General features: G+C 43.7%; 1 pseudogene; it reads left to right on the plus strand.

The window, feature by feature from the left end:
• The first annotated feature begins 7,331 nt into the window (after positions 1–7,331).
• LOC134579163 (U2 spliceosomal RNA) lies at positions 7,332–7,506 on the plus strand (annotated as a pseudogene).
• Positions 7,507–25,597: the final 18,091 nt, after the last annotated feature.

Consider the following 25,597-nt stretch of genomic DNA (forward strand, 5'->3'; position numbering starts at 1 on the left):
ATAATCCATACAGACAATCATCTTACAAATTACAGGTTAACTGTACTCAATCACCAATATGAGACCAAACCTTGAAACCATATTATGAAACCACTATATTATATAAGTCTGGATCTAGTCATATGCATGCATGGGGTCCCCAGGTAGAATTTGCTTTAAACTGAATCACTCAGGTTGTAAAGAGGCTATACTCCCTCTTCATAGCTTCGAGGGTTGAGAAAGGGGCTGAGATGTTTCTGTCTTGCATGGCTCCTCGGGAGATGTATAATAGAATGGATAAATTCCTTTGAAGATAAGTTGAGTTCTTGGCAAAATGTTGGTAATTCTTTTGGTGTACGGGGTGTTATCAGATCACTGTTCTTTATTGACAAAGAAAAAATAATGAAGGATGACAACAACAAAAAATCACAACGTGGCCATCTTGGCCCATGACAGGGAAGCCACCCTGATTTTTTTCTCCTTATATTTACATCATGAAATGTATTATATTTTATATTGAATTTCATCATTGTTGTTTTAAAATATCAGTCCATAAGGATATTGTTTTTGTCAAATACCCAAGTTGCTGAAAAGAAAAAATGGACAAATACAGGGCTCCTGGATATTCGCACGCAACCTGAATGCATTCTTATGAATGCAGATTCTAAAATAAAAGTAATCAATTAATATATGGATATTATTGATATAATATCCATACAATATATGGATATAATGTTCAGTTTCAGTTGGAATAATTGCCTGACTCTTAAACCAGGGATCTTTACTATGTAAATCATTATAGACTACTGCTGCCTGCAAATATTCCATACAGTGTGTCCCTTCCCCATCAAAAGTTCTACCTGCTCAGCCCTATGCCCCCTCACTACCGTTAAGATATTTTGTGGCCAGCACCTCTATCATCTGTTGATCATTTGAAGAGCTCTGTCCCCTGGCGCTCCTCAATGACTCAGATTATAGAACAGCTTAGAACATGAGGGAGCTTTTAAAGTGTTCTGCACCCAATATTGTTGCCGACCACAATTCTCCCCCACATCACCACAAGGGATCATGCAAAGAATAGCCTCCTCTAGGCCATCTGGGATAAATACCCAATCCTTCAAAATAATGAGGAAGGCAGGCTAAATAAAAACTTCCCTTTCCCAACACGCTCAGACACACATAACACTCAGACTCCTTTACACATACACACACAAAACACTCAGACTCCTTCACATACAAAATTCAGCCACACCACATACAACCAGTACAACTATTCAGCCAGTACACACAGGCACAATCAGCCACCACCTCCACATATATCTCTTCTTCTCCTCCACACACAACACACTTAGCCACTCACACACACCACCGAGTCTTCCCCACAACACATCAGACCAGCCTTAAAGGAACACTATCGAGTCAGGAACACAAACATGTATTCCTTACCCTATAGTATTTAACCCACCATTTTGATGGCTTGTCCCCCCAGATCCCTTAAAAGTTAAAGGGACACTATAGTCATCTGAACAACTTCAGCTTGATGAGGTTGTTCAGGTGAGAACTATAGCTCCCTGCAGCCTCTCTCATGTAAACATTGTATTTTCTGAGAAAATACAGTGTTTACATTGAAAGCTAGGAACATCTCCAGTTGGAGTCACTCAGTGAACCAGAGGGACTTCAGAGTTGATGGAGGCATAATATGCCTCCATCCACTCAGATCTGCTGTCAGCAAAGCACAGGGTAGCACTGTGCACAGCATCCTGTGATTCAGTATCTCCTCCCTCTGCATGCAGACACTGAACTTTTCTCATAGAGAGTCATTGATTCAATCCATCTCTATGAGGAGATGCTGATTGGCCAGGACTGTGTTTGAATCATGCTGGCTCTGCCCCTGATCTGCCTCTTTGTCTGTCTCAGCCAATCCTATGGGGAAGCACTGTGATTGGATCAGGCTACCACATGTCAGCAGACTTCTTGTTTTTCTGAGTATAACAGCATGCAGATTTACAGCTTCAGGCTTGAATACAGTAGAATTTTTACTATATTTATGGAGGCATGAGGGGCCCAAGGGGGCTAGATCGTGGTGTTAACACTATAGGGTCAGGAATACATGTTTGTGTTCCTGACCCTATAGTGATCCTTTAATATTGATGTCCCGAACGGTTCGCTGGCGAATAGTTCCTGGCGAACATAGCGTGTTCGCGTTTGTCACGGATGGCGAACATATGCGATGTTCGGTCCGCCCCCTATTCATCATCATTGAGTAAACTTTGACCCTGTACCTCACAGTCAGCAGACACTTTCCAACCAATCAGCAGCAGACCCTCCCTCCCAGACCCTCTCACCTCCTAGACAGCATACAATTTAAATTAATCATGAAGCTGCATTAATTTTTTTTTGTATTATTTTTTTTGTGGTCTTTCAGACAAATTTACTAATGCTAAGTAAAAATTACTTAGTATTAGTAAATTGTGCCCCTACTCGCAATACCGCGAGTAGGGGCATGTCTATTAAACAGTGAGCAGCCTATGGGTCCCCCCTCCCTGAGCGGGAGGGGGCCCTAACGTAAAAAAAGGGGGGAGGACCCCTAAACACAAATTGGGGGGAGACCTAATGTCCTCCCCCCTGGCCCCCACCCCTGAGCGGCCGGTGGGGGCCCTAAATACCAATAGGGGGGACCTATTGTCCTCCCCCCGGCCCCCACCCCTGAGCGGTGGGTGGGGGCCGTAAATACCAGTAGGGGGGGACCTATTGTCCTCCCCCCGGCCCCCACCCATGAGCGGCGGGTGGGGGTCCTAAATACCAATAGGTGGGGACCTATTGTCCTCCCCCGTCCCCCACCCCTGAGCGGCGGGTGGGGGCCCTAAATACCAATAGGGGGGGACCTATTGTTCTCCCTCCTGGCCCCCACCCCTGAGCGGCGGGTGGGGGCCCTAAATACCAATGGGGGACCTATTGTCCTCCCTCCGGCCCCCACCTCTGAGCGGCAGGTGGGGGCCCTAACAAAAATGCCCCCCCAGGTGACTAGGGGTCCCCAAACCCCTAGTCACCCCTCCCCCCCAAAAAAAATGATCCCCCTACCTACCCCCCTCACCCTAAAAATAATGAGGTGGGGACATTTAACTAAGAGCCTTTAAAAAAAAAAAATACCATTCAATGTTTTCTTTTTTCTAAAATCTTATTTTTTCAGCCCCCAAAAAGGCCAAATAAATATCCATAATAACCGATGCAATAAAAAAAAAAAAAACGAGCGAAAAAAAATATAATCAATCTTCACCCGGCGAGGGCTCCACGCAAACTGAGCTCTGCAGGGCGGGGCAAGGCTTTTAAAGCCTTGCCCCGCCCTGCAATTAGGCTCAGAGCACTCTGATTGGTGGGTTTAAGGTAAATGAAAAGTCTCTACATTTACCTGTCACAGCACTCTGATTGGTTGGTTTGAAATCCACCAATCAGAGTGCTCTGTGTCATTTTCCCACGCTGTGTAATTTGACTCATAACACTCTAATTGGTGGATTAAGTAACCAATCAGAGAGTTATGAGTCAAATTCCACAGCGTGGGAAAATTCCACAGAACTTTCCCACGCTGTGTAAAATGACACAGAGCACTCTGATTGGTGGATTTCAAACCAACCAATCAGAGTGCTGTGAAAGGTAAATGTAGAGACTTACCTGTCAGTCTCTTCTTTTACCTGTCAGAGCATTCTGATTGGATGGCTTAAACCCACCAATCAGAGTGCTCTGAGTCTAAATCTTTTTTGGGGCGTAAAAAAGAAGATTTTAGAAGAAAGAAAACATTGAATGGTAAGTTATTTTTTTTTTACAGGTTCTTAGTTAAATGTCCCCCCCTCATTATTTTTAGGTTGAGGGGGGTAGGTAGGGGGATCATTTTTTTTTGGGGGGAAGGGGGTGGCTAGGGGTTTGGGGACCCCTAGTCACCTGTAGGGCAGACTTTTTTTAGGGCCCCCACCCACCACTCAGCGGTGGGGGCCGGGGGGGAGGATAATAGGTCCCCCCCCTATTAGTATTTAGGGCCCCCACCCGCCGCTCAGAGGTGGGGGCCAGGGGGGAGGACATTTGGTCCCCCCCTTAATCTTGTTTAGGGCCCTCACCCACCGCTCAGGTGGGTGGGGGCCCATCACTATTGTGGCCAGAAAGAGTCCCTGTGGGTTTTAAAATTCGCCTGCTATTGAAGTCTATGGCGGTTCGCCGGGTTCGCCCGTTCGCGAACATTTGCGGAAGTTCGCTTTCACCATTTGCGAACGGAAAATTTCATGTTCAGGACATCACTATCCTTTAATAAAACTCACCTTAATTCCAGTGCCGTGCTGGTCCGACAGGGAAAGCATTGGATTGGCTGAAATCCTCAAGGGGGCAAAATCCTCAAGGGGGCAGGGCCAAACACTGTTTTGGCATATCAGCAACTCCTCATAGAGACGCCTTGAATCAGTGCATCTCTATGAGGAAAATTCAGCGTCCCCATGCAGAGCGTGGAGATGCTGAATGGCAGGGCTGCCTACTGTTCAGCCCCAAGCCAGGAAGCACCTCCAGTGGCCATCTGCGGAGTGGCCACTTGGATGTGTCCCTAGGGGCAATGTAAACACTGCCTTTTTTGAAAAGGCAGTGTTTGCATGAAAATGCCTGAAGGGAGCCATTATACTCACCAGAACAACTACATTAAGATGTAGTTGTTCTGGAGACTATAGTGTTCCTTTAATCAATCTCTGGTAAAGGGGAGGTTTTGTAGTACAGATGGACTAAAATAAGTAACTGAAGAGAAATTGTTTCTGCATTGGTTGAAGACTATTGCTAGAACAGAGAGGAAGATAAATGAGTGTATCTTAATTATAATTCATTTAAAACGTAGATCATGTGTACACAGGCATGGAAGGGAAACGATAAACTGTGAGTTGAAAATACAGTATTTATGTGCCAATTTATCACCATTCAGTAATTGATTTATACACTTTCACTACTTAACAGGTAAACAAGTAAAAGACCAGAATTGCTAATTTGACTGGCAATAATGTAAAGAAACACAATTAGTTTGGAACTGACGGATTTATAGATGAGAGAGACAGAGACAAATTACATCTTCTGCATTAGTTTATGACTGTCACATTTTCAATGTCTGCAAAAAACATTAAATAGCTTGTACCCAATCTACTAATCAACCCTTGCAGTGATGGGTTTAAAAGAGCACAAGGTCCTTGTAAAATGGCTAAATGTCTAAAAGGTCTGTAACTTGTCCTCAAAATGTAGATGCTGATTTCTCTTAGTATCTCCATGATGTTTTATATTGCATAGGGTGCTGGTGAGTATGCCCACAATGGAGGAATATTAAAAGTATTCATTATATATACCTGTTTTTTTAATGCCCGATATTCTGCTTAATAAATATCCTTCTTGTTTAACCCAAGCTCCAGGCACTTAAATTAATTAGCACTTATCCATGTTATCAACTTTTTTAAAGAAATCAAGCTTTAAGGTGAGCCATCTGCTCCACCAGATACCTGTATGACAAAAATCTTCACCAGAATAGACATAGGTCCATATGTCCTTGAAAATGTAATATCTAAATATTGCAAACTCTCATTAAAATAAACTTAAAAACTGTGAAATGAAAATGTTTGGCAAGTTCTTGAACAATCTCAGCACATTTAATATTAATATGCTATATAAAAAGATATTTGCTGAGCCTGCATGTGCTGGTGTTCATATAAACAAAAAAAAGTTAGATATTCAATTCTTTGAACACTGACATGCCACCCTCCTCTATTCTCCTCACAATTTGCATTTTATGGAAGCAAAAGGGAACATTGAAAATATATGCGCATTTTCCTTACACTAATTATGCACAGTGAAAAGTTCTCTTTCATGGTTACTCATTTATATTCTGTTGCTAACTTGTCTTGTCTTAAACCACATTCGTCTTAACTGGCTTTAAAAGAAAATTAAAAAAGCGTCTGCTGTATTTAAGCATCTCATTTTACATTTCATGCCCGTACCCTGCTATTCTTAATTACTGAGATATTTTTATGTTGAATTCTTATTTGATTATTGACAAAACCTTAATGTATATCATACATTAAAATTTTAGTACACACACAAATAACTTTTCATAACTCAGATTTATATCCAAATCTCAGAGGAAATCAGTCCTTATCTGTCCAGAAAAATGTCACTAGTTGACCCCTGGCAGAGCAGACTTGTACCTCACAATTTTTATGGTCCCTCACCATTTTCTTTATATTTGTTTTATTATCTCCTTCAATCTTTCCCAATCCAAATGATGAAAACTCCAATAAAATAACCTCTTTGTTTCACATCCTCTTGTACAACATAAAATATTATTTTATCACTCTAACTAACATTAATTTGTTCAAAGGCTTTTGAAAACCCATGTATTGCTTGGCTTGGACTAAAATATGTATTCACAAAATGATGAACCATGTTTAAATATAGTCAATTTATTAGGTATCTTGAAAACATATTATTGTGTGCTTTTTTATTTCAGGAAAAAAAAACAGATTTTCTCACTTTGTCTCTAAGCAGTCTTGGGAATTAAAGCAGTATTTTCATCAAGACAGTTATTCTTGGGTGTCCTTCAAACTAGTGAATGCTTACTTTAATCTAAATTCTAAAAAATAAATCTGAGCAAGTTTGAGTTTTGCATGCAGAAAACATTTTGAAGCTGTGGCCAAAATCATTACAAGCAAACAGTGCTCACATCCTTAAATTGGGAAATAATATGTTTAAAATTTGCTTATAAGATATTATTATTTGTGTTTTTAAGTGTTCCAGGAACACATAATTACAACTTCCATAATTCTCATTGTTATGGAAGACTCGGTATAACTTCTGGATTACTGATGGACACTGATACCTTTCTCAAGTATGAAGAACAAATTGGTATCTGATTTTACAAGCAGTTATGTCATATATTTTATTTACAAATTAAGATGCTGGGGGTTGCTGTATCACCATTGCAGCAATTTGGATGTATTCTGATATTTGGATTGGAATATGGTTCTCTTTGCAATTGCAGTGAGCTAAAACTAGCTTGCAAACTAAGTGGGGTCAAAATGAAGGTCACCTTATTTGAGCTGTTCTCCATTCTTAGTGTTGCATTGTGCTTTGTCCTGGTTTGTTTGCAAATTCTTAACGTATTCTTAAGGTAAAAGGATTATCGAGACGTGTAATCCCTTGTTCAATAGGTCAAGAGAAGTTTAACACACTTCAGAAAAGGCCAACCAAAGCCAAAACTATTTTCTGGGATTGCTATATCTTTCATGCAAAGAGAGCTTGTCAGCATTTGGGTCTAGGCTACCCCTTTCAAGTGTGTGATGAGTCTGATCGCTTCTCGGCCTTTTGGCTAAGATCAAGTGTAGTATCTGTTCTTATCTTTGCCTTTAGGTGCTTTGGAGTATCTTCCCTTGGCCTTATAGCATCGCCTTAACTGGCTTAAGCTATCTGCTGCTATTAGGGGAAGATCGAACCAGAGTGGCCTCTAGGTGTGGACTAGATACAGTATCCGAACAGCGGTGCTACACACATGCGATCACGGGTTGCTGAGGTTTAGGGTAGTAGGGCCTTCTGCGGAGAAGGAAGCCAAAGCAACACAGATTAGCCCCAGGTAACCTTGGTGAAACTGCTGGAGTTCCCCAACACAGAGTGGATTCTATTCTGGAGAAGGACTCTTGAGGCTCTAGCCAGCAGTGAATCCAGAGGGTGGCATAGACTGGGCACCGACGGAGGAGAAGGCCGAGCAACGGAAGTAGGGCTTCCTGCGGAGGAAGAATCCGGGGCGAGGTAGCGCAACCCACTGCACAGCGGGAAGCCAAGGTGGTAGGGCCTTCTGCGGAGAAGGGACCCAAGGCAGCGCAACTTCCGACAGAGGAGAAGGCCAAGCAGCGGAACTAAGATCTCCTGCGGAGGAGATATCCAAAGCTAGGCAGCGCAACCCACTGCGGAGCGGGTAGCCCAGGCGGTAGGGCCTTCTGAGGAGAAGGAAGCCTTGGCTAGGAAGCGCAAATCTCCTGTGGAGGAAAACGCCAAGCGGCGGAATTTAGACCTCCTGCGGAGGAGGATTCCAAAGTAAGGCGGCGTACCCCACTGCACAGCGGGTAGCCAAGGCAGCAGGAGCCTTCTGCGGAGAAGGTAGCCTAGGCAACGCAAATCTCCTGAAGGGGCGGAGAAAGAGTGGCAGTTGAGCTTCCTGCGGAGGAAAAGCTGAGGTAACCAGAAGCAGCTCCTGCGGAGGAGTGAACCTCAGTGCTCAACATCCCTTAACCACAATTTCTACTTGCCCCATCACAGCCCAGAGAGTATCAAGAATGGCAGCCCCGGGAGCCAAGACTGCGGCGGTAGAAGGCACTGTGTCTAAACCCCAGAACTCCGGGACCACCCCCCTCGCCTCCACTGGGAAGAGCAAGGGAGTCGGGGCAAATCACGGAGAAGCACCCACCCTGGAGCCATGGATGAAAACGACAGTGGCCTTGAAGCTGAAGGAAGTAGATGGGAGGATACCCGATTTGAACCCAGAAACCTTCAGTAAGCAGATGGTACTGGACCAAGGGTTCACCGCGGCGGAGACCCTGAGCATACAATCCCTCGCAGCAGGCCTGTTCCATGTCACGTTCCTAACGATGGCAATCTGCAAAAGGTACTGGGAACATTTCCTGGCGGCCAAACCCGACTCTCCTTTCACAAGATTTATAGGAAGCTGCCCAATAAAGAGAGAGGAGAGAAGGGTGACGGTATCCATGAGGAACCCCCACACCCCTGGCAAGGACATCTCAACGTTTCTAGGCAGATTCTGCACGGTGATGAGTGACCCGGCCCAGATAAAGGACAAGCACGGCTTCTGGATAGGAAGATGGTCCCTGATTGTCCGCCTGAAACAGGATCCATCCTCTCCTGGGAACCTACAACACCTGCCGCAGTGCTTCTCCCTAGGTAGCTCAGCTGGCATGCTGTTCTACCAAGACCAACCCAGGAACTGCCGGAAATGCAACCAGCTCGGGCACCAGGGGAAGGATTGCAAGGCATCCGCCTGCAAGGTATGTAAGGTGGCAGGCCACGACACCAAGGACTGCCCCAGGAGAACAACCTGCAACCTGTGTGGGGACACCTCACACATGTACAAGGACTGCCCAAAAAGGACCAGGAGCTACGCGGCAGTAGCAAGTAAGGGGCTATCAGCGACAGGCCCAGCTGAGACCCTCCAAATGAAACGGAAGCCAGGCAAAAAGAAGGGTAAGAAAACCACCCCAACCCCCGCTGTCTCACTTCCCCCTCCCAAAAACCCGGCCACCTCTCCTGACCCCTCTTGCCCCCTACCCTTCCTGACTCCCAAGAGCACCCGCCCCCCACCCAGCTCTCTCCCCTCCGAACTCTACCCCTCACCCACTGCAGCAGATCTAACCTTCTCCCTCACTGCTGCAGACCCCCCCCAGGACCCCTTCCCTGCTCTTATTCCCGCTACAGGTAATCCCCCTGAGGAACAACTGCGAGACCCCGGTCAGAGGAAACGGAAGATCAGCAGTGAAGAAGCAGGACTGGAGGACACAAGCCCACCCAAGGTTCAGCAGAGTAAAAAGGCACAAACAGCAGCCTCCCCCTCCCCTGCAGAGGTAACCGATGCAGAAGCAGACGAGCTCATCCGAGAAGCTCTAGAATGTGGGACATCTTTCATCCCAGAGCTGCAGTACACAGAGACCCTAGACAGCCTACAACGCCTCCTTGAGGAGCCGGTTCAGACGGAGACACGCCCACCACCTCCACCACCTCCACCACCACCACTGGACATTAAGGACCAAGGAGGAGGAGAAGGAAGTAGCCTCCCCCATCAGGGGGAAGGCGGCGGTAACTGAGCAGTCATGTCTGTGAATAACACTGTCTTTTCTCCCTTACATTGATTATGGCGTCTATTTCTATTCTCACCACTAATGTTAGGAGCATCAAGGATAGGTTACGTAGACATGCTGTGTTAGGATATCTAGCCTCTCAGAAGTGCGATGTGTTTATGTTGCAGGAATGTTCCATCCCTTTCTCTAAGTCCTACCGCCACCTGGCCAGGGACTGGACGCATGGACCATCATTCTGGTCTGGTGGGAACGGGTGCAAGTCAGCAGGTACCGCTGTCCTAATCCGGGGAGGACACTTCACGGTGGACTCTGTCCGGGAGCTTGTCTGTGGTCGACTATTAGTCGTGGACGGCTCCTGGGCAGGGGAACCAGTGAGGTCCATCACCGTGTACTCCTCGCCGGAGAAGAGACAGCGTTTGGAACTACTCCAAACCCTGCGGGCCCAACTCGCAACTACCAGAACAGTCTTGATGGGAGGTGACTTCAACTGTCCAATAGAGGAAGATGGCCGCAGTTCCCAGACTGCAGCCAAGCTAGATGTAACCTCCAAACTGCTTAGGGAAATGATCACAGAGGCATCCATGAGGGACGCTGTGGGCTCAATGGGTAATGGCTCTGTTAATTATACATGGAGCCGCCCAGATGGGTCTCAGCGCTCTCGGATAGACTTTGTGTTCACATCCCGAACAGTTAAGCATGAGCACTCTGCCACGATTCCCTGCTTCTTCTCTGATCACAGGGCGGTAAAGCTCGAAGGTACACTGGGAAAGGGTTTCCCCCCTGGCCCGGGTGCCTGGAAGCTAAACTGTACCCTGCTGCAGAGACGGGAAATTGTGGAGGAGCTGCGCACTGCATACCAAGGATGGCAGATAGACAAGAGTCAGTTCCATACCATGGCGGAATGGTGGGAACAGACTAAAGTCAAGCTCCGCAGTTTCTGGCAGGCAAAAGGCAGAGGCCTAGCGGCTGCCAGAAAGCGGTACTTCCAGAGACTGCAACGCAAGTTGCAGTCTCTGCTGGACCTGCAACTCTGTGGATGGGACGTGGGTGAGGAGCTGGAGGAAACCAAGGAGGGTCTGAAAAGACACTTTGAGGAAGAAGCCAGGCAAATCATCTTTCGTTCCAAAGTGGAGAATCTTGAGAAGGGGGAGAAGTGCAACTCTTTCTTCTTTAGGAAACTCCACTCTGGCCACACACCCCTGTCTGAGTTACGTGATGGTAATGGTGATATGCAACAGGGGAAAGAGAGGGTCACGAAGGTAGTAACGGACTACTACAAGGACCTCTACTCCCCTAAGCATATGTGCAGTGATGCCGCCGAGAGATTCCTCTCGGGTATCACGAGGACGGTAGACCCAACAGGGAAAGCCGTGCTAGACGGCCCCCTGACTCTGGGGGAGCTGCACGTTGCGGCCAGATCCTTTAGACCAGGCAGGACCCCGGGCAGTGACGGTCTCCCAGCCGAGTTATACGTAACGCTGTGGGACCTCATTGGACCGGACCTGCTGGCCCTGTATGAGGAGATGGCAGAGACGGGCAGCCTACCACCCACTCTCAGGGAAGGTATGATCACGATTTTGTATAAACAGAAGGGGGAGAGATGCGACCTTAAAAACTGGAGGCCCATCTCTCTCCTTAATGTGGACTACAAGATCCTGGCCAAGGTCTTAGCAACCAGACTGAAGGCGGTCATAGGAGGGATCATCGACCCTGACCAGACCTGTGGCATCCCAGGACGCCGGATCTCCGACAGCCTGGCACTCGTCAGAGACACGATCCATTACATCAAGGATCGCCGGGTCCGGGCTGCACTCGTGTGCCTGGACCAGGAGAAAGCCTTTGATCGTGTCTCTCATGAGTTCATGAATAGAGTACTGCGCAGGTTTGGGCTGGGGGAAGTGTTCTGCTCCTATGTAAACCTAATGTACCGTGATATCTGCAGCACTGTGTTGGTGAATGGCTGGAAAACTGAACCCTTCCTAGTCAGGTCAGGGGTCAGGCAAGGCTGCCCTCTCTCACCTCTCCTCTTTGTCTGTTGCATAGAACTCTTCGCCGAGTCCATCAGGCAGAACCGTGAGATCAGAGGGATCACCACACCAGGAACCAGAGGGAAAGAAGTAAAGTGCTCGATCTACATGGACGACGTCACCATCTTCTGCGCCGACCACCATGCAGTGAGAGCACTCAAGTCCACCTGTGATGACTTCAGCAGAGCTTCAGGAGCCAAGATCAACTGCGGGAAGTCAGAGACTATGCTATTTGGGCAGTGGGATGTACCCTCAGACCCTCTTCCCTTCCCCATCAAATCAGGCCTCATTAAGATTCTAGGGGTCTGGTTTGGGGGAGAGGGTGCTGCCTTGAAAAGCTGGGACGAGAGACTGGCAAAAGTGAACCAGAAGTTCGGATTGTGGATCCTCAGAGACCTTACCATCGAAGGGAAAAAACTAGTGCTGCGGAACGAGATCCTCCCTGTTCTGCAGTACACGGCCCAGGCGTGGCCCCCTCTGATGGCTGTTTGCAGAGCCATCACAAGAGCAGTTTTTCACTTCATCTGGGGATCCAAGATGGACAGAGTGAAGCGCACCGTGATGTACAAAGAACCCCGCAAGGGAGGCAAGGGAGTTCCAGATATCCCCACCTGGCTTCGAGCCTTCTTTGTATGCAACGGAGTTCGCAGGACGCTAAGAGACAATGCAAACTGCTCTGCCGGGAACTCCATGTCCCGCTTTTTCCTCCTACCCATCTGGAGAGGGCTGGGCTGGGACAAGTGGGACAGCTCCATCCCTTACAACTGGAACACTCCTTGGTATTACCTTGATGTGAGAAAGTTTGTGAAGGAACACCATCTGGAAGGAGTCAAACCGGAACTGTGGTCCCCCAAGGTGATCTACAAACTAATCAGAGCACAGGACATTACAGAGTCTATTCCAGGGCTGCCAGCCGCCACAACAGAGACTGTATGGGAGAAGGTGGCATCCGGCAGGCTGACCAATAGACACAAAGACATGGCATGGATGGCCATCCAGGGAGGCCTCCCCCTAAGGACATTCATGCATGCGAGGGGGCTGTGCAGATACAGACATTGTCCACAGTGTGTTGTGGAGGAGGAAACTTCTCTACACCTCTTCTGGCAGTGCAAATTTGCACAGGCTTTGCTGAGAGCCCTGGAAAGAGAACTCAGAGACTCAGTTGAGAGACAGCATCTGTCATATCACTCTATCCTGTATGGACTATTTCCCGGAACGCACACAGTGGGGGCAATTGAGGACGCATGGCGCCTACTGTGCTGCGTGAAGGATGCCCTATGGTTCGCCAGGAATCGCTTGGTGTTGAGGAGGGAACAAGTCACTATCCGAGACTGCCGCAGGCTGGTCCACAGCCTGCTCAGAGACTATGACACCATAGACAACCTCGGTGAAGAAGAAGAGGACTGAGCCCTAGACCCCTCAGCCCCCCCCCCCCCTCCGCCCCTTTCTTCTTCCAGAGACTTGACCCCAATCAACAAAACCCCTATTAGATAAAAAGTCGGAAAGCCCCCTCACCTCCCCTCCCCCTTTTATTTATTATTGTTGTTTTGGTGGGAAGGTATGGGTGCTTTTAATGTTTGTATGGTTGGCAGTTGGTACTTGGGCACTAATAAAGGTCTCAGCCCAAAGTGCCCAAAACTGACTGCTAGCAAGATATAAAGTATGTAAGAATGTCTGACACTGCGCTTCGACGCAGATATGTTTTAACTGTAAACTGTTTATTTCGAAATAAAGACTTTTTTGTTAAATCAAAAATGAGTCTGATATGCAAACAATTTAGATTTTCTCTGTAATGGTACACAAGCTAAAATAAGCATTGAAATGGAGTAGGATTGCACCAAAAGATAATTTTGAGTTGCTGTAAATTTCTTAAGTGTTTCTTAAGTGCCCTCTTTTGGTGTGTCTACAAATCACTACAAGCCTCCTCCAAACAGAGCTCAAACAGGACAGGCTACAGTGCAAGTTCCTTTTTTTTCCATTACAATGTGAGTTATAGAAGATTTTATAAGTTTAAATACCTTGTTAGATCTGCTCTAAATACTTTTTAGGGTTAGGGGTAGGTGTAGGGTTAGGGGTAGGGTTAGGCGTAGAGTTAGGGATTGTGGTAGGGTTAGGGTAGGCTTAGGGGTAGGGGTATGGTTAGGGGTAGGAGTAGGGCTAGGGGTAGGGTTAGGATTAGGGAAATGCCAAAGTCCCGAAGTGCTGAATTCCCAAATTGCCGAAGTCCCGAATTTCGGAAGTGCCGAACCAAATTTTTTGCACATCCCTAATATACACAAAAAAAACCACAACCTCACCCTAAGTGTGTGGATAGAAAAACACTTTTCTTACAAATATATTTGAGGTGCAGCTGCCCCTGGGTATATATCCCAGAATATAACCCCTTATAAAATAGCCACAATACACAGAATACTGGGAATACAGCTGTCAAAGAGAAAAATCACAATGTATTGAGCAAATAAAGAGCACTCACAAGCTGCTTCTGGTTAATATCACCTTAGGGTGCCTCCCCTTAGATATTTGCATGGCTATGCAGCCTGGAAATCCACGTATGGCTCTAGACTCTCCACCAATAAAGTTTTCCATGTGCTTACAAACCTCTGATTTTATTTTGCCAATGCAATGTATTAATACTTACAACAAAGTAAGATAAAATAAATGAAAACAACAAACTGGTCCTACATGTTTTGTCCTGCAAAACAAAATAATAATAAAATCCTTATTCCCAGTATGGGGCAAAGTAAATGCTTTGTTGCTTGTCTCTAAAGTATCCTTAATCCTGATGAAAGTCCCAGACAGTAACTTTTTAACCATTTGAATACTGTGAGTGCAAGCTTCTCCATTGACATTTTTTCTATACTGATTGGCCCAGGCTGTATGCACCCGACTTTTTATTTGTTACTTGCCTAAATGCAAGTAACCATTGGAATATATTAATATTAATGTATATATAACAAAATAGTACTACTTGGCACTCCTTCCACAGTAGAAAAAGTATAATCAGTGCCTAGGTGCAACCCCGCATTAACTATATACAAAATTAAGTTTAGGGAGCACTCCAGGTCTCAAATACGTACAAATATTGTATTCATTGAGTTTCCAAACAATTAACTGTGCATTATATCAAATCAACGCTTTGACCTATTCAGGTCTTAATCAAGATCCTTGATCCTTGATCTTGATAAAGACCTGAATGGGTCAAAACGTCGATTTGATATAATGCACAGTTAATTGTTTGGAAACTCAATGAATACAATATTTGCACGTATTTGAGATCTGGAGTGCCCCCTTAACTTTGTTTTTTAAATGTATATATATATATATTTGTGTTCGGGGTTAACAAAGGCCGTATAGAGTGATAGTGAGAAAATTTGGAATAGCGTAATACAGAATGGAAAAATTTGGTTGTGGTGTGCCGGAACCAACGATTATGGTATGTCTGTACCATAAAGAAATGTAGATTGAGTGAATAGAGGGAGTGGAGGGAGGGTACATGCAAATTGCTAGACCTGGAAGGGAACAGGGGAAGAAGTGGAGTTCCTTTAAAAAGGTAAATAAGCCATCCCACAACTCTCGGCCAAACCTTAACATTTGTCTTCGGGGCACAAAGGCCGTATAAAGCGAAAGAAAATTAGGAATATTGTAATACAAAATGGAAAAATAGTCAGTTGTAGTGAGCTGGAACTGACAATGTATATACAGCAACAATTTTAATACATCAACAATCAACATAAATACTTATATGCAATGTTATTTTGATAAGGCTTGATAGTGTTCCTATACTGATTGTGGAATGTACCGTAAATAGGCTGAGGACTTCCATGTTTTAATAATGTGGACTGGTATATACCTATTTAAAGCCATAGATGCCGCCCCTATTCTCAAAGAGTGACCAGAATAATGGAAGGGTTAAGGCCTGGTCTCTTGATTCTTGTTCTAACATATAGCATGAATTTGGCTGTTGTAAGGACTGACATGTGTAGTAATAGTAGAGGTTGTGAAAGGTGTTTGCAAGGGGAGAGTAAGTAGGAGACTAATACTGTACCGGGCACCATTTGTTTTTGTAGGGGAGTATGCCTTTAAGTATTGTATTAATTTGGTATGATCACATAAACTAGGATTATTGGGCCATTGATTTAACATGCGATACTGTATACTAGTGATATATAGCTTGATGTTATTGTGTAACTAAGGGTCCAACTTGAAATACCTTATAAAATGGAGGAGGAATACAGTGTACATTGAAAAGCTGGAATCTGCCAGACACGTGAGTCATACGAGGCCTAAGGTAAAATTGTTGTAAACACATAAGTGACAAACAAATATATGCCTTACAAACAATTAAGGGGTTAATACAGTAGTCGACTGGGGTAACACTGTTGAAAAAGAAGATTAGTATAAGCAACTAGAACTAAACCTGGGCATGAATATGCTTAACAGCATATAACGTGAAAATTAAAAATTAAACTATTATAGTATTTAGTCATATATTAAAAATTTTAATAATGATGAAACTCTTGAATGTATGTGAATTGTGAACCTGTCACATAACCACACTTGTTGACAGGTAATTGCAAGATATATAAGCCCATGTTGCTTTAAAATTAATTTGAGATAGCCCGGAGACAAATAAGTGATGAACGTAGATAATTGATGAACATAGCGAGGGCAAAGTTGATAAAACCAACTTATATATGGAAAATTAACTGAGAGTAGAATAGGTAGAGAACCAGAAGAGTAGCAAGACTGGAGAAAACAGAAATTGTGTAAGTAACTAGAATCAGTATCAACATGAATATACAATGAACAGTATTTACATGGATCATAAAATGTGGACGTATAAGATCAGCAGTATTGTAATCAAGCTAACAAGTGTAATCGAAGCAAACCAGCACCAACAACGCTTAAGTAAAATAACTAAACCAATGTAAAACCTGATTTAGCAGATGAGCCCTATGAGGGACTTACGTTTAATGTGTACAGTGAATGTTAATATTTATATTTCTCAACCACATGTATAGGCCTAAGTTTGAGCCTGACATAAATTTATACAGTCAGTTGCGACACCTAGCTATGTAGGGGGCCAAATTGCATATGATATAAGTCGATATAGCCTAGTGGGGGCCTAATACTGGAAGCAGAAAGAGGCATCACTGTGATGCTATGTATGATTGAAACAGGCTGAATTTGTACTAGCAGTAAAGTTTGCCCTGAATGAACAAACTTACAGTTTTGTAGAAACAACAGTTAAACTAGAAAAGCTACAATTTCTGGGGAAATTGTGTGAAGTGTTCTTGCCTCCACCAGTAGTGTACAACTGGAGTGGGCGGAGTAACTGTTATTATTTATTTATATAGCACATTTAATTGCAACGTGGTTGCCCAAAGTGCTTCACAGTTACATTAAAACATAAAGTTATAAAAACATTAGCAGGTGTAAAAGGCCTTGTCTATGACATCACTTGCTGCTGCAGCCTGGCACAGGTCAGAGAATTTTGGCGGTTGCCATCTTCAAACGGTCATATTTTAAAAACTATACATCCTACAGCGAATAGCTTTATATTGTGAGAATCACAAGACCCAGACCTACACATTGATGCATAGTATGTCTCTGCAATATTAACAATGAAGGCACAGTCGCAGTTTAGAAATTGCCCTTCATATGTGAGCTTTGCAGAGTGGAGTTTCAATGAATGTCAATGGACGGCGTGAGTTGCAAACAAATGGTCATATTGTGAAAACTATAAGGACTATGTCTTAGCTGTGGACATTTTTAGTGGCAGCAGGGATAGCTGAATGTGTTGATATAAGATTTGTGTAGGTGGGCCTGAAAATGAGGGAGTGGTGGCAGTTTAGAAATCATGTCCTGATTTTTCAGCTTTTGCCAGCTCCCACTCTAGCTTTGCCATTCATTCCTATGGGACAAAATTCGCCACAAGAACGACGATATTCTGTGAACCATTCAGCGAAACGTTCCACAAAGTAATAGCACACCAATCGGGAACAATCCGCACGTTTCGGTATATTTCTGTCTATGTAGTGTAAAAACTGTGGGAGGAGTTAGGGTGGTAAATTTGGCTATAATAAGAATAATAAGAATAATATATATGTGAGATAACATTAAGTGGTCTTGCTTTGCAAGAACACTTAATAAGCTGTGGCTGGCCAGACACAGCGGCTTCCATGAGGTTCAAGGGAGGAGTGGCCTAAACTTAATGATGATACGTGTAAGTATAATAAATATGTTATTATTACCATATACCTGATGGACGTGGGATCGCAACTTGTCTATATCCTAATTTGCATATTGATATAAAACTTCTAGACAGAAAAAACAGATAGCATGACAGAAAGTCAATATCCCGGATATCTTGAAATGTCCAGGAACATGGAAACACGTACTTAATATCAAATCATGTAACGTATGATCGAATGTGTATATATGGAGGACCTCGCGAGGGTCAGCGTAAAGAGACAAGCCCCTTGTTAAGATCAGGGTTTAAAATAATATTCGGTAGTCGTAAAAAAAAAAAAAAAAAAAAAAGGCAGTAAGGCCTTGAATTTGATATGAACGTAAACTAAAATGTAATGTTGAATACCTGAAATAACACTTGTTTATATCATCCTTTAGTAGACCTGCTAATGGCCTCTACCTGAATAGTATTTGCAATGATTGACATAGACATGTTTGATTGGTAACCAACGTAACTGAACATACTTAATATTAGTTTAACACACGATATTAGTTTAACAGGATGATTGAATACAGAGAATAGACCCAAACTGCGATGACGCAGTGGGATTGCAACAGTGCTGGGTGTGTATCTTATGGTTAAGAGTATGCTTCTGGGTCGGTTTCCAGTGAGATGAAGGAGGAAGGGAACTTCACTGAAAGATTGAGGTCATGTCCAGAGGAGAGTCAGCAAGCCCAGGTAGCAAGTCCCTGTGGAGACGAGGTAAGTTTGCAAATGACGACTTGCATGTGACCGGAAGTAGCCACATGTAAATCGCTAGACCAGGAACAGTACAGGGAAAGGTGAGGAGTCCCTTTAAAAAAGGTAATTAAGCCCCATCCCACAACTCCAATAAAAATAATATGGTAAAAATATGTATATAATTTTTTATGATAAATGAAATGTGTAAATATATATATACATATATATATATATATATATTATTCACTAAACAATGTTTTCAAATCTCAGAGATTGTAATAGTTTTATTTAAAAACACCTCACCTAGGCAAAAAATGATGGGGGTTTAGTTACATTATATGATCATACATTGCATAAGCCTGCCAACTACGTCAAAGTACCCCATATTCGGCAGGTCCTATCCTAGTAGCAGCCTAATGCTTGCTCTTAAGAGATTAATCCACTTACCGTATTTATCGGCGTATAACACACACTTTTTCTCCCTGAAAATAGGGGGGAAATGATGGGTGCGTGTTATACGCCAATATACCATATTTACTTAACTGTCTTGAAGCGTGGGCCGGTGTTCAGCGCGCACCGCGGTACTGGAACTTCAATTTCAGGTTCCGGTTTCCGGTGGGACTGAAAGGAAGTGTGCATACTTCCTTTCAGTCCCGCCGGAAACCGAAACCTGAAATTGAAGTTCCTCTACCGCGGTGTGCGCTGTGAAGCCGGCCCACGCTTCAAGACAGGTAAGTAATTATGGGACAAGGGAAAGTGCACTATGGGACAAGGGGAGGGGGGACACTATGGGAGGGGGGAGAACACTATGGGATGAGGGGGGAACACTATGGGAGGGGGTGGAGAATACTATGGAAAGGGGGACACACTATGGGGTGAGGGTGGGGGACACTATGGGATGAGGGGGGGGAAACACTATGGGATGAGTGGGGGAACACTATGGGAGGGGGTGGAGAATACTATGGGAGGGGGTGGAATATACTATGGAAAGGGGGGAGACACTATGGGATGAGGGTGGGGTACACTGTGGGATGAGGGGGGAACACTATGGGATGAGGGGGGGAACACTATGGGAGGGGGTGGAGAATACTATGGGAGGGGGTGGAGAATACTAAGGAAAGGGGGGACACTATGGGATGAGGGTGGGGGACACTATGGGATGAGGGGGGTACACTATGGGATGAGGGGGGGACACTATGGGAGGGGGTGGAGAATACTATGGAAGGGGGGGACACTATGGGATGAGGGTGGGGGACACTATGGAATGAGGGGGGAGAAACACTATGGGATGAGTGGGGGAACACTATGGGAGGGGGTGGAGAATACTATGGGAGGGGGTGGAATATACTATGGAAAGGGGGGAGACACTATGGGATGAGGGTGGGGGACACTATGGGATGAGGGGGAAACACTATGGGATGGGGGAACACTATGGGAGGGGGTGGAGAATACTATGGGAGGAGGTGGAGAATACTATGGAAAGGGGGGTGACACTTTGGGATGAGGGTGGGGGACACTATGGGATGAGGGTGGGGGACACTATGGGATGAGGGTGGGGGACACTATGGGATGAGGGGGGTACACTATGGGATGAGGGGGGTACACTATGGGATGAGGGGGGGAACACTATGGGAGGGGGTGGAGAATACTATGGAAGGGGGGGGGAATACTATGGGAGGGGGGGAAATTTCCTGGAATTTCCTTCTTAAAATGAGGTGCGTGTTATACGCCGGTGCGTGTTATACGCCGATAAATACGGTACTTGGGAAATACTTCCTTAGTTGACGTAGTTGACAGGCTTATGCAATTTATGATCATATAATGTAACTAAACCCCCATCATTTTTTGCCTAGGTGAGGTGTTTTTAAATAAAACTATTACAATCTCTGAGATTTGAAAACATTGTTTAGTGAATAAGCGAGTGCGCTGGATTCTGTATTTTGTATATTTTGGCCCCAGCAGCACCCTATAATGTATGCATGTTTAGGTGAGTGCAGCCCTCTTGGTTTATTTTATTTATATATATATATATATATATATATACACATTTTATTTATCATAAAAAATGATATACCGTATATACTCGAGTATAAGCCGAGTTTTTCAGCACATTTTTTGTGCTGAAAAACCCCAACTCGGCTTATACTCGAGTCAATTGTCTGTATTATGGCAATTTGCATTGCCATAATACAGACAGGGGCTGTGGGGCCTGCAGAGAGATGTTACTTACCTTTCCTGCAGCTCCTGTCAGCTCTCTCCTCCTCCGCCGGTCCGTTCAGCTCTTCTGTCAGCTCACAGTGTAAATCTCGCGAGAGCCGCGGCTCTCGCGAGATTTACACTGGGAGCTGACCGAGGTGCTGAATGGACAGGCGGAGGAGGAGAGAGCTGACAGGAGCTGCAGGAAAGGTAAGTAACATCTCTCTGCAGCCCCCACAGCCCCCTCCTACACAGTGCCCATCCACTGGACCACCAGGGAAGGAGAGCCCCCCTCCCTGGCCAGCTAGCAAGCAGGGAGGGGGGACGAAAAAATTTATATATATTAACAATAATAAAAAAAAATAAAAAAATAAAATAAAATAAAAATAATAAAATAAAAATAATAATAAAATAAACAAATAATAATAATAAAAAACTGTAATGAAACAAAAAAAAATTAAAATAATAATTAAAAAATAAAAATGCCCACCCCCCACCAAGGCTCTGCATCACACTCTGCATTACTCACACACATACACACACTGCATTCATACACACACACTGCACTCATACACACACACACTGCATTCATGCACACACACTGCATTCATACACAAACAAAGCACTCATACACACAGCATTCTTATACACACACACTGCACTCATACACACTGCATTCATACACACACACTGCATTCATACACACACACTGCACTCATACACACACACTGCACTCATACACACAGCATTCTCATACACACACACTGCACTCATACACACACTGCATTCATACACACACTGCACTCATACACACACACTGCACTCATACACACAGCATTCTCATACACACACACTGCACTCATACACACACTTCACTCATACACACACTGCACTCATACACAGCATTCTCATACACACACACACACTGCACTCATACACATTGCACTCATACACACAGCATTCTCATACACACACACTGCATTCATATACACACTGCACTCATATACACACTGCACTCATACACACACTGCATTCTCATACACACACTGCACTCTCATACACACACTGCATTCTCATACACACACACACTGCATTCATTATATACACACACTGTAAATAAATATTCAATTAATTTTACAATTTTTAAATTTATTTTTTATTTTATGTACTTTTACTTTTATCTTTAATTCTATTTTGATTTCTATATTTCTTTGAATGTTTAGCTTCACCTTTTGATTTTGTAATTTCTACCTTGCATATAACAAAACAAAATTTACCATTATCATTTTTATTTTATTTTTCATTAATATAATTTTTCTACAACATTATCATTTTCCACCATGCACATATAGATTTTTTCCCCCATATATTTTTTGTCATTATTTTTAACACTATGTTTGGAATTTCATATATGCATGTTTTTATATTTACATACTGATTATTCTGCCATTTATTCAGACTAGTGGTTTTCCTTTGCAATACATTAACATGTGCAATAATATAACTATTTATCTTTCAATGTACAACTTATTTACCCATATACATTGGACTATTGGGAGAGAATGAATCACATCCTCTGCAAGTTGTTAAATAGAACTGCTACCAGACATTTAAAGTGGAATGCAAGAACATGTTCCGGACGCAATTGCATAATTGCTCCTTACACAGGGGTATTGAAAATGAAGAATAAAACAGAGTGGGCCAAAATTCGGAGTAGCGATTAAGAAGTCAACAACCTTTTTTTATTAATGAAACAATTTCAATTATATTACATAAAAAGAATGCTGCCCCCCCCCCCCCAAAAAAAAAAATCTGCTCCCCAGAAAAACACTCCCAAATACACAGACAAAAGCTACACACTATCAGATAATCACACGCAGCTTCACACTGTCAGACATACACTGATCACACTAACCAGGGGTGGATTGACAACAGTCTTCATCCCAGGCAAATATATGCCCTAGGCCTCTTTCAGATATTCTGGAGAGTTTTACAGAAGCTTCAACTGTCTAAGAGTTGTGCTAAGAGTTTTTCTTTTCTACTGTTACAGGTAAGATTCATCTGTAGGAAAAGGTTACTGACTGCACAAGGTTTGCTTTCCTGTTGGTAATTACAAGGCATTTGATTTGATTAGTTAGCTACTTGCTATTGATTGCTGTTTAATTAGCTATTGTGTGCAAATAAGCAGAGGCCTACCCAGGTGTTAAACATTCCTAGTGGGTGGTGATTTTAGGAGTTATATAAGGGTTGTTATCATTAGCTTGGCTAATAGAGCTTGGTTGCTTCATCTAAGTGTTGCTTCTAATTGTGTGGTTGGAGATATTCTGGAGAGTGTTGCTTCTAAGTGTGTGGTTGGAGATATTCTGGAGAGTGTTGCTTCTAAGTGTGTGGTTGGAGATATTCTGGAGATAAACTGGAGGTATTCTGAGGTATTCAGCCGGATAAATAAAAAGTGGATTCGTTTGATTTAAATTATTTACCTCATTGGAATGGCAGACTTAGTTCAATGTAATAGTTGCTATGCATTTGTTTCACCTTCCACCTTTTGGAGGTTTGGTTGTTGTCTAATCAGTAGACAGTTCTCTATCTTGCGGCAGGAGATTGTATTTTTGAAGTCTGAGATTTGTAAATTATCTGGTAAATAAACTCAGGCTGGAACTGCTGCAAAGCCACTGCCGCAGAGACATACTAGGAATGGCAGATGGATCACTGTAGGATCTGGTAGACTTAGAGTTGTGGATACAAGGCATATTGCACAGTCTGTTGCTCTACAAAATTAATTTCCTGCACTTTCAGAGTGTAATGGTGTTGTGGAGAGAGGCATTGAGGGGATATACTATGATCCCTGGTGGTCCTTGGTAGATGCTGTGTGTGGGGAGGTTATGTATGGAATAGGCTGTGTGTGTGGGTTGACTGAGTACTATCTGTGTGTGAGAAGGTTGACTGAATGTTATGCATATGTGGGTTGGCTGAAAGTTGTGTATGATGGGTTGAGACAACACAACACACAACACAAAACCTATATTTAAGCAGCAGGGGATTGTAATTATTTGTTGCCTGGTGGGGATGTAAAGGATTTTCATGTACTTACCTGTGTGCCTTCGGCTATATCCTCTCCCTGCTTTTTAAATGCTTGTAATCGGTTTGTTTTTTCTATGTATTTGAACAATGTATTCGTATACCGAACAGAGACCACCCTGGGCAGCAATTAGAACTTGGAACGTTGAGAAACCGGAACTTAATTGCTCCTAGGTGGCCGCCATTCTGCATACGAATACATGGCGAGAACAAAGGATGGCGGCCATCTTACATCTCACGAATGCGGTCAGCGGGACTTACGCATGAATTGCCTGGAACTGTTTTCAGCATGGCAACCACCTGAACGTCCGGTCATCATGGAAGTCCCGGCTGTCTACTTTCCATTCCACGAATCAAACCGGCATTCGGGAGGTGGAATCTACCGAACAAGGGGAGCATTTCCATATAACAAACTGCAACGTTGGTAAGGTAGTTTTCGTGTAATTAGGCGCAAACGGAGACCGGCTCTTGCTGCTGATTTCATGGAACTCTAAATCAGATACCACCACATGGTGAGCCGGTCAAACTTACACACGATGCGACACGGAAACTACCGAACGGAATTTTGTGAGATTTGGATATGTGACTCCCAGTATCCTCAGCTACCCAGTGTTATAGCTGTATATGATGCAGAAAGTACTTTTACAAAAATGTAAAAAATTGTAATGTTTCTGGCCAGCAGATAATTGAGTTTAGTATGTTGCTGAAACTCAATTATCTAGCCTGGCCCAGAGGAGGAGTCTGTTACTGTATAAATTGAATGCCTGTTGCTTCCAGTAAATCAGTCTTGTTCCAGCATTAAGCTTTGGCTTATGTGTGCATTATTTGGCGATACCAGCGATATTTATTCCTGTGGATTATTGGGAATGTGCTACTATTGGGAAAAAGGGAATATTGGATGGTGATACAGATGACTACCGTCACAGGGGATATAATAGGATCCCTGGTGGTCCTTGTTAGATGCTGAAGTGTGTCTGTTAGAGTGAACTGTCCTTCCAATCTGGTACTTAGTGAATGACTCAGAGTACTGGAAGTAGCACTCTGAGTCATATAGAATCTCTAGACCATGAAGGAGCAATCACTGTGATTTGCAACCACCCAAGGTGTAGACCATATGCCTGTTTTATCTCATTTACAGTCCAAGACACCTCTGAGTAGGCAAACCAGGCAAATGCCTAACTTAGCTTACATTGCATTCAGCACCGTATAAAAGACAGCTTTTGTTTTTATAAAGTTACTGCTTCCAGCTGCTGCAATTCCTTGCTTTACTTTACTTTCATTTAAAAGTGATCCATAACATCCTTTTACCCTTCAATCAAACAAATGTAAGCTCTGATCGAACATTTTTATATGTATTGATAGTAATAGAAAGAAAATTTCACATTTTTAAGTATGCCTTCTCAGTATGCCTTCTCAGTACTAATACCCTACAAAATGCTAAATGGTACTTTAAAAGTTTCCATGTTAGTTTACCAAACAATTTTACCATATCTAAAATTTAGATATGACATGTATTC

Source organism: Pelobates fuscus, chromosome 1 (assembly GCF_036172605.1).
Source record: "Pelobates fuscus isolate aPelFus1 chromosome 1, aPelFus1.pri, whole genome shotgun sequence".
Taxonomy (NCBI): Eukaryota; Metazoa; Chordata; class Amphibia; order Anura; family Pelobatidae; genus Pelobates; species Pelobates fuscus.